This window comes from Canis aureus, unplaced genomic scaffold (assembly GCF_053574225.1).
Source record: "Canis aureus isolate CA01 unplaced genomic scaffold, VMU_Caureus_v.1.0 ptg000379l_RagTag, whole genome shotgun sequence".
Taxonomy (NCBI): Eukaryota; Metazoa; Chordata; class Mammalia; order Carnivora; family Canidae; genus Canis; species Canis aureus.
The window spans coordinates 19,128-29,849 of NW_027554590.1; the positions used below are offsets into that span (position 1 = coordinate 19,128).

At 39.7% G+C, this 10,722-nt stretch overlaps 1 pseudogene; it reads left to right on the forward strand.

The window, feature by feature from the left end:
* Positions 1–1,359: 1,359 nt before the first annotated feature.
* LOC144310068 (18S ribosomal RNA) lies at positions 1,360–2,314 on the forward strand (annotated as a pseudogene).
* The last annotated feature ends 8,408 nt before the right edge of the window (positions 2,315–10,722 follow it).

Consider the following 10,722-nt stretch of genomic DNA (forward strand, 5'->3'; position numbering starts at 1 on the left):
GCTCCACCATCAGCACCCAAAGCTGAAATTCTTCTTAAACTATTCCCTGACACCCCCTACATTCATATATTGGACCACCTCTACTGTGCTATGTCAGTATCTCCAAAAAATCCTTCTTTCCCTCCCCTATGTACGTCGTGCATTAATGGCTTGCCCCATGCATATAAGCATGTACATGATATTATATCTTTACATAGGACATGTCTAGTCCAATTCCACAACCCATTGATCCTCAACAGTAACTAGATGCATATCACTTAGTCCAATAAGGGCTTAATCACCATGCCTCGAGAAACCATCAATCCTTGCCTGTAATGTCACTCTTCTCGCTCCGGGCCCATGCTAATGTGGGGGTTACTATCATGAAACTATACCTGGCATCTGGTTCTTACCTCAGGGCCATGACTCTATTTATTCCAATCCTACTAATTCTCGCAAATGGGACATCTCGATGGACTAGTGACTAATCAGCCCATGATCACACATAACTGTGGTGTCATGCATTTGGTATCTTTTATTTTTAGGGGGGGAATCTGCTATCACTCATCTATGACCGCAACGGCACTAACTCTAACTTATCTTCTGCTCTCAGGGAATATGCCCGTCGCGGCCCTAATGCAGTCAAATAACTTGTAGCTGGACTTATTCATTATCATTTATCAACTCACGCATAAAATCAAGGTGCTATTCAGTCAATGGTTTCAGGACATATAATTCTAGGACACACGTGTGTACACGTACGTACACGTGTGTACACGTACGTACACGTGTGTACACGTACGTACACGTGTGTACACGTACGTACACGTGTGTACACGTACGTACACGTGTGTACACGTACGTACACGTACGTACACGTACGTACACGTACGTACACGTGTGTACACGTACGTACACGTGTGTACACGTACGTACACGTGTGTACACGTACGTACACGTGTGTACACGTACGTACACGTGTGTACACGTACGTACACGTGTGTACACGTACGTACACGCGCAAGACATTAAGTTAACTTATACAAACCCCCCTTACCCCCCATAAACTCATGTCATCTATTATACACTTATTTATGTCCTGCCAAACCCCAAAAACAGGACTAAGTGCATACAATACTCACAAGCTTTATTTAAATTGTATACAAATGTATTGCTACTCTAGTTAACTTAACACAACAGTCTTACACGCATTCGATCTCGTGGTCTATCTATAGATAGCATCCCCTTTTTTTTTTCCTCTCATATTTACTATGTATTTTATTTATTATACACACTACAATTTCAGTATAAGTTAATGTAGCTTAATTAATAAAGCAAGGCACTGAAAATGCCAAGATGAGTCGCACGACTCCATAAACACAAAGGTTTGGTCCTAGCCTTCCTATTAGTTCTTAGTAGACTTACACATGCAAGTCTCCACGCCCCAGTGAGAATGCCCTTAAAATCAGCAGTGATCTAAAGGAGCAGGTATCAAGCACACTCTTAAGTAGCTCATAACACCTTGCTAAGCCACACCCCCACGGGATACAGCAGTGATAAAAATTAAGCCATAAACGAAAGTTTGACTAAGCCATACTAAAAAGGGTTGGTAAATTTCGTGCCAGCCACCGCGGTCATACGATTAACCCAAACTAATAGGCCCACGGCGTAAAGCGTGTTTAAGATACCTTTGCACTAAAGTTAAAACTTAACTAAGCCGTAAAAAGCTACAGTTACCATAAAATAGACCACGAAAGTGACTTTATAATAATCTGACTACACGATAGCTAAGACCCAAACTGGGATTAGATACCCCACTATGCTTAGCCCTAAACATAGATAATTTTACAACAAAATAATTCGCCAGAGGACTACTAGCAATAGCTTAAAACTCAAAGGACTTGGCGGTGCTTTATATCCCTCTAGAGGAGCCTGTTCTATAATCGATAAACCCCGATAAACCTCACCACCCTTTGCTAATTCAGTCTATATACCGCCATCTTCAGCAAACCCTCAAAAGGTAGAATAGTAAGCACAATCATTTTACATAAAAAAGTTAGGTCAAGGTGTAACTTATGGGGTGGGAAGAAATGGGCTACATTTTCTACCCAAGAACATTCCACGAACGTTTTTATGAAATTAAAAACTGAAGGAGGATTTAGTAGTAAATTAAGAATAGAGAGCTTAATTGAATAGGGCCATGAAGCACGCACACACCGCCCGTCACCCTCCTCAAGTAATAAGACACAACCATAACCATATTAACTTAACTAAGACACAAGAGGAGACAAGTCGTAACAAGGTAAGCATACCGGAAGGTGTGCTTGGATTAATCAAAGTGTAGCTTAACTAAAGCGTCTGGCCTACACCCAGAAGATTTCATTACTTATGACCACTTTGAACAAAAGCTAGCCCAACTAACCCCAAACTTAAGTATCACAGACATATAAAGTAAAACATTTAGTTAAATAATAAAAGTATAGGAGATAGAAATTTTAATTGGAGCGATAGAGATAGTACCGTAAGGGAATGATGAAAGACATCTTAACAGTATTAAACAGCAAAGATTACCCCTTTTACCTTTTGCATAATGAACTAGCCAGAAACGACTTAACAAAGAGAACTTAAGCTAAGCTCCCCGAAACCAGACGAGCTACCCATAAACAATCTAAAAGGATCAACTCATCTATGTAGCAAAATAGTGAGAAGATTTGTGGGTAGAGGTGAAAAGCCTAACGAGCCTGGTGATAGCTGGTTGCCCACAAACAGAATTTTAGTTCAACTTTAAATTTACCTAAAAAAAAACAAAATTTTAATGTAAATTTAAAATATAGTCTAAGAAGGTACAGCTTCTTAGAATCAGGATACAACCTTTATTAGAGAGTATATACTAACATCACCATAGTTGGCTTAAAAGCAGCCACCAATTGAGAAAGCGTTCCAGCTCAACAAACAATATAACTTAATCCCAATCATATTACATCAACTCCTAATTATACCTCCTGGGCCATTCTATTTAAATATAGAAGCAACAATGCTAGTATGAGTAACAAGAACTATTTTCTCCCCGCATAAGCTTATATCAGAAACGGATAGACCACTGATAGTTAACAATCTGATAATATCAACCCAAAAATGAAATACTTATCTACCCTATTGTTAACCCAACACAGGCATGCATTTAAGGAAAGATTAAAAGGAGTAAAAGGAACTCGGCAAACACAAACCCCGCCTGTTTACCAAAAACATCACCTCCAGCATTTCTAGTATTGGAGGCACTGCCTGCCCAGTGACACTTGTTTAACGGCCGCGGTATCCTGACCGTGCAAAGGTAGCATAATCATTTGTTCTCTAAATAAGGACTTGTATGAATGGCCACACGAGGGTTTAACTGTCTCTTATTCCCAATCAGTGAAATTGACCTTCCCGTGAAGAGGCGGGAATGCCACAATAAGACGAGAAGACCCTATGGAGCTTTAATTAACTAACCCAAACTTATGGATACTAAATACCTACAAGGCATAACATTACACCATTATTGTGGGTTAGCAATTTAGGTTGGGGTGACCTCGGAATATAAAAAAACTCCCGAGTGATTAAAATTTAGACCCACAAGTCAAAATATAACATCACTTATTGATCCAATAATTTTTGATCAACGGAACAAGTTACCCTAGGGATAACAGCGCAATCCTATTCAAGAGTCCATATCGACAATAGGGTTTACGACCTCGATGTTGGATCAGGACATCCTAATGGTGCAGCAGCTATTAAGGGTTCGTTTGTTCAACGATTAAAGTCCTACGTGATCTGAGTTCAGACCGGAGTAATCCAGGTCGGTTTCTATCTATTATATAACCTCCCCCAGTACGAAAGGACAAGGGATGTAAGGCCTACCTCACAAAGGCGCCTTAAAACTAATAGATGAAGTCAACTCAATCTAACCAGTTTATCTCCTCATAAGCCCGAGAAAAGGGGCTTTGTTAGGGTGGCAGAGCCCGGTAACTGCGTAAAACTTAAACCTTTATTATCAGAGGTTCAATTCCTCTCCCTAACAAAATGTTCTTTATCAACATTATCTCTCTTATCATCCCAATCCTTCTTGCCGTAGCCTTCCTCACCCTCGTTGAACGAAAAGTCTTAGGCTACATACAACTTCGAAAAGGGCCTAATATCGTAGGCCCCTACGGCCTCCTTCAACCAATCGCAGATGCAGTAAAACTCTTCACAAAAGAACCTCTACGACCACTTACATCCTCCATATCAATATTCATTCTAGCCCCCATTCTAGCTCTATCACTAGCCCTAACTATATGAATCCCTCTCCCAATGCCCTACCCACTCATTAATATAAACTTAGGAGTCCTATTCATACTAGCAATATCAAGTCTCGCCGTATACTCCATCCTTTGGTCAGGATGAGCCTCAAACTCCAAATACGCTCTAATCGGAGCCCTCCGAGCAGTAGCTCAAACAATCTCATATGAAGTAACACTAGCAATCATTCTCCTATCAGTCCTCCTAATAAACGGGTCATTTACACTATCCACACTAATTATCACCCAAGAACATATATGACTAATCTTTCCGGCCTGGCCCCTAGCCATGATATGATTCATTTCTACTCTAGCAGAAACTAACCGAGCCCCCTTCGACTTAACTGAAGGAGAATCCGAACTAGTTTCTGGATTTAACGTAGAGTATGCAGCGGGTCCTTTTGCCCTATTCTTTCTAGCAGAGTACGCAAATATCATTATAATAAATATCCTCACAACAATTCTATTCTTCGGTGCATTCCACAACCCATTTATACCAGAACTCTACTCTATTAACTTCACTATAAAAACCCTCTTACTAACTATCTGCTTCCTATGAATTCGAGCATCATACCCTCGATTCCGCTATGATCAATTAATACACTTATTGTGAAAAAATTTTCTACCCCTAACTTTAGCCCTATGCATATGACATGTTGCCTTACCCATTATTACCGCGAGTATCCCACCCCAAACATAAGAAATATGTCTGATAAAAGAGTTACTTTGATAGAGTAAATAATAGAGGTTTAAATCCTCTTATTTCTAGAATAATAGGCTTCGAACCTAATCTTAAGAATTCAAAGATCTTCGTGCTACCAAACTTACACTATATTCTACAGTAAGGTCAGCTAAATTAAGCTATCGGGCCCATACCCCGAAAATGTTGGTTTATACCCTTCCCGTACTAATAAAACCCCCTATTCTCACTATTATTATAGCAACTATCATGGCAGGGACCATAATCGTCATACTAAGCTCGCACTGATTACTGATCTGAATTGGATTCGAAATAAACATGCTAGCCATCATCCCTATCCTCATAAAAAAGTATAATCCACGAGCCATAGAAGCCTCTACAAAATATTTTCTTACACAAGCTACTGCCTCAATATTACTAATAATAGGAGTCACCATTAACCTTCTTTACTCCGGCCAATGAGTAATCTCAAAAATCTCAAACCCCATCGCATCCATCATAATAACCACCGCCCTAACAATAAAACTAGGCCTATCTCCATTCCACTTCTGAGTTCCCGAAGTAGCACAAGGAGTAACACTTATATCAGGAATAATCCTACTAACATGACAAAAAATCGCACCTATATCCATCCTATATCAAATCTCCCCATCAATTAACACCAACCTTCTTATACTAATAGCCCTCGCATCCGTTCTAGTAGGAGGCTGAGGCGGACTAAATCAAACTCAACTACGAAAAATCATAGCATACTCCTCCATTGCCCACATAGGCTGAATAGCCGCTATCATTATTTACAACCCTACAATAATAATCCTAAACTTAACTTTATATATTCTAATAACACTATCTACCTTCATACTATTCATATTAAACTCATCCACCACAACCTTATCCTTATCCCACATATGAAATAAATTTCCCCTAATCACCTCCATAATCTTAATCTTAATATTATCCCTAGGAGGACTACCCCCATTATCTGGCTTCATCCCTAAATGAATAATTATTCAAGAATTAACAAAAAATAACATAATTATTATTCCAACACTAATAGCCATCACCGCTCTACTTAACTTATATTTCTACCTGCGACTCACATATAGCACCGCACTTACCATATTCCCGTCCACAAATAACATAAAAATAAAATGACAATTCGAGTACACAAAAAAGGCAACCCTACTACCCCCCTTAATCATTATCTCAACTATACTACTCCCGCTAACACCTATATTATCAGTCTTGGACTAGGAGTTTAGGTTAGACCAGACCAAGAGCCTTCAAAGCTCTAAGCAAGTGCTATACACTTAACCCCTGACCAAATCACCTCTAAGGGCTGCAAGAATCTATCTTACATCAATTGAATGCAAATCAAACACTTTAATTAAGCTAAGCCCTCCCTAGATTGGTGAGCTTCTACCTCACGAAATTTTAGTTAACAGCTAAATACCCTAGTAACTGGCTTCAATCTACCTTCTCCCGCCGCGTAGAAAAAAAAGGCGGGAGAAGCCCCGGCGGCGTCTAGGCTGCTTCTTTGAATTTGCAATTCAATATGAAAATTCACCACAGAGCTTGGCAAAAAGAGGACTTAAACCTCTATTTTTAGATTTACAGTCTAATGCTTTTATCAGCCATTTTACCTATGTTCATTAACCGATGACTGTTCTCTACTAATCACAAAGATATTGGTACTTTATACTTACTATTTGGAGCATGAGCCGGCATAGTAGGCACTGCCTTGAGCCTCCTCATCCGAGCCGAACTAGGTCAGCCCGGTACTTTACTAGGCGACGATCAAATTTATAACGTCGTCGTAACCGCCCATGCTTTCGTAATAATCTTCTTCATAGTCATGCCCATTATAATTGGGGGCTTTGGAAACTGACTAGTGCCATTAATAATTGGTGCTCCGGACATGGCATTCCCCCGAATAAATAACATGAGCTTCTGACTTCTTCCTCCATCTTTTCTTCTACTATTAGCATCTTCTATGGTAGAAGCAGGTGCAGGAACGGGGTGGACCGTTTACCCCCCACTGGCTGGCAATCTGGCCCATGCAGGAGCATCCGTTGATCTTACAATTTTCTCCTTACATTTAGCCGGAGTCTCTTCTATTTTAGGGGCAATTAATTTCATTACTACTATTATCAACATAAAACCCCCTGCAATATCCCAGTATCAAACCCCCCTATTTGTATGATCAGTACTAATTACAGCAGTTCTACTCCTACTATCCCTGCCTGTACTGGCTGCTGGAATTACAATACTTTTAACAGACCGTAATCTTAATACGACATTTTTCGATCCCGCTGGAGGAGGAGACCCTATCCTATATCAACACTTATTCTGATTCTTCGGACATCCTGAAGTTTACATTCTTATCCTGCCAGGGTTCGGAATAATTTCTCACATTGTCACTTACTACTCAGGGAAAAAAGAGCCTTTCGGCTATATAGGAATAGTATGGGCAATAATATCTATTGGGTTTTTAGGCTTTATCGTATGAGCTCACCTATGTTTACTGTAGGAATAGACGTAGACACACGAGCATACTTCACATCCGCCACTATAATTATCGCTATTCCAACAGGAGTAAAAGTATTTAGTTGACTGGCAACACTTCACGGAGGCAATATTAAATGATCTCCAGCTATGCTATGAGCTTTAGGGTTTATTTTCTTATTCACAGTAGGCGGGCTAACAGGCATTGTCCTAGCTAATTCGTCCTTAGACATCGTTCTTCATGATACGTATTATGTTGTAGCTCATTTTCACTATGTGCTCTCAATGGGAGCAGTTTTTGCCATTATGGGAGGATTTGCCCACTGATTCCCCTTATTCTCAGGTTATACTCTTAACGATACTTGAGCAAAGATTCACTTTACAATTATATTTGTGGGAGTAAATATAACTTTCTTCCCTCAGCATTTCCTAGGTTTATCCGGAATACCTCGTCGGTACTCTGACTATCCAGATGCATATACCACCTGAAATACCGTCTCCTCTATAGGATCGTTTATCTCGCTTACAGCGGTGATGCTTATAATTTTTATAATCTGAGAGGCCTTTGCATCCAAACGAGAAGTTGCTATAGTAGAACTTACTACAACTAATATTGAATGACTACATGGATGTCCCCCTCCATATCACACGTTCGAAGAACCTACATATGTAATCCAAAAATAAGAAAGGAAGGAATCGAACCCCCTAAAATTGGTTTCAAGCCAATGTCATAACCACTATGTCTTTCTCAATCAGGAGGTATTAGTAAAATATTACATAACTTTGTCAAGGTTAAATTATAGGTGAAACCCCTATATACCTCTATGGCGTACCCATTTCAACTCGGATTACAGGACGCAACCTCCCCTATTATAGAGGAGCTACTTCATTTTCATGACCATACACTAATAATTGTATTCTTAATCAGTTCTTTAGTTCTCTACATCATTTCCCTAATATTGACTACAAAATTAACTCATACAAGCACAATAGACGCACAGGAAGTAGAAACAGTATGAACTATCCTACCCGCCATTATCCTAATCCTAATCGCTCTACCTTCCCTCCGAATCCTTTATATAATAGACGAAATCAATAACCCCTCTTTAACCGTGAAAACAATAGGCCACCAATGATACTGAAGCTATGAATATACTGATTATGAAGACTTAAACTTTGACTCCTACATAATCCCAACACAAGAATTAAAGCCAGGAGAACTCCGACTATTAGAAGTAGACAACCGAGTTGTCCTCCCAATAGAAATAACCATCCGAATACTTATTTCTTCAGAAGACGTTTTGCATTCATGAGCTGTTCCATCACTAGGTCTAAAAACTGACGCTATTCCAGGACGACTAAACCAAACCACCCTTATAGCCATACGACCGGGACTGTATTATGGCCAGTGCTCTGAAATCTGCGGATCTAACCATAGCTTTATACCCATTGTTCTTGAAATAGTCCCCCTATCTTATTTTGAAACCTGATCTGCCTTAATAGTATAACCTAGACTAGACTTACTCATTAAGAAGCTATAAAGCATTAACCTTTTAAGTTAAAGACTGGGAGTTTTAACCTCCCCTTAATGAAATGCCACAGCTAGACACATCCACCTGATTTATTATAATCTTTTCAATATTTCTCACCCTCTTCATTCTATTCCAACTAAAAATTTCAAATCACCACTACCCGGAAAACCCAATAACCAAGTCTACTAAAATCACTAGTCAACATAATCCTTGAGAAAACAAATGAACGAAAATTTATTCGCCTCTTTCGCTGCCCCCTCAATAATAGGTCTCCCTATTGTAGTACTGATCGTCATATTCCCTTCCATTTTATTCCCAGCACCCAATCGCCTAATCAATAATCGGTTAATCTCCATTCAGCAATGATTAATTCAATTAACATCAAAACAAATACTAGCAATTCATAATCAAAAGGGACGAACCTGAGCTCTCATACTTATATCACTAATTCTATTCATTGGTTCAACTAACCTACTTGGACTACTACCCCACTCATTTACGCCCACGACACAACTCTCTATAAACCTCGGAATAGCAATCCCCCTATGAGCAGGGACAGTAATTACCGGTTTCCGCTATAAGACCAAAGCATCCTTGGCACACTTTCTACCCCAAGGCACCCCTCTTCCCCTAATTCCAATACTAGTAATCATCGAAACTATTAGTCTATTCATTCAACCCATAGCTCTAGCCGTTCGATTAACCGCCAATATTACTGCAGGACACCTCCTAATCCATTTGATTGGAGGGGCTACCTTAGCTCTTATTAATATTAGCGCGACCACAGCTTTCATCACTTTTATTATTTTAATTCTATTTACGATTCTAGAGTTTGCTGTTGCCTTAATTCAAGCCTATGTCTTTACCTTACTAGTAAGTCTATACTTACATGACAACACCTAATGACCCACCAAACTCACGCTTACCATATAGTTAACCCAAGCCCATGACCGCTAACAGGAGCCCTTTCTGCCCTTCTTATAACATCGGGTCTTATCATATGATTTCACTATAACTCAATATCCCTACTTACATTAGGATTCACAACCAACCTGCTAACCATATACCAGTGATGACGAGATGTGATCCGAGAAGGCACATTCCAAGGACATCACACCCCTATTGTACAAAAAGGACTACGGTACGGAATAGTTCTTTTTATTGTATCAGAAGTATTTTTCTTTGCAGGCTTCTTTTGAGCCTTTTACCATTCCAGCCTAGCCCCTACTCCTGAACTTGGAGGTTGCTGACCTCCCACCGGCATTATTCCTCTTAACCCACTAGAAGTTCCTCTACTCAACACCTCAGTCCTCCTAGCCTCCGGAGTATCTATTACTTGAGCCCATCATAGTTTAATAGAAGGCAATCGTAAACACATACTTCAAGGCCTATTTATTACAATCTCCTTAGGCGTATATTTTACACTATTACAGGCCTCCGAATACTACGAGACATCTTTTACAATCTCCGACGGAGTGTACGGATCTACCTTTTTTATAGCTACTGGGTTTCACGGACTACATGTAATTATTGGCTCCACATTCCTTATCGTGTGCTTTCTCCGACAACTATACTACCACTTCACATCAAACCACCACTTCGGATTTGAAGCCGCTGCATGATATTGACACTTTGTTGATGTAGTCTGACTATTCTTATATGTATCTATTTATTGATGAGGATCCTATTT